Consider the following 538-nt stretch of genomic DNA (forward strand, 5'->3'; position numbering starts at 1 on the left):
CCGTGCCCCCCAGCTGCCTTGACCGCCCAGGAGCCTTCTTCTGCCTCTGCCCCTCCGGCTTCACAGGTCAGCAGGAGCCCCTGGCGAGGACGGCGGGTACCGGGTCCTTTCAGGGCGGGGCGGAGGTCCTCAGTGAGGGATGTGAGATGTGAGACGGAGGGTACAACGAGTCAGCCCTCATTCAGTGCCAAGCCTGCGCGCTGCACACGCACAGACGGTGCTGTTCACCGAGGCCTCGTCGTGAATGGCGCGATCGGGGTAGGAGCAGGGCCAGGGTTCAACGGGACGCCATTCGCTTGCTTATGTAGCAGGCACTTCAGTGCGGACGGGGACAGACATGCAGACATGGCTGGTAGGAGAGCTGCCTTCCCCGAGGGCCTTAGTCTAGGGCGGAAAGACACAAGCCTCTGGCTGACGCCAGAGAGGGGCTCTGAGAGCCGTGTGCGCAGGACCCGGGACCCCGGCCCGCCAGCCCGGAGCAGAGCTGCAGGCATCACCGGCTGCCTCACAGAATGAGCAGGCGTTTGTCAGGACAGGT

The 538-nt window shown here is 65.2% G+C and overlaps 1 protein-coding gene across 1 annotated transcript in view; it reads left to right on the forward strand.

Annotated features, from left to right (window-relative positions):
* NOTCH4 (notch 4) overlaps window positions 1-538 on the forward strand; it is a 29,728-nt gene that overhangs the window by 9,835 nt on the left and 19,355 nt on the right. The gene's annotated exons all lie outside the window — the stretch shown is intronic.

This window comes from Myotis brandtii, unplaced genomic scaffold, assembly GCF_000412655.1.
Source record: "Myotis brandtii unplaced genomic scaffold, ASM41265v1 scaffold130, whole genome shotgun sequence".
Lineage (NCBI taxonomy): Eukaryota > Metazoa > Chordata > Mammalia > Chiroptera > Vespertilionidae > Myotis > Myotis brandtii.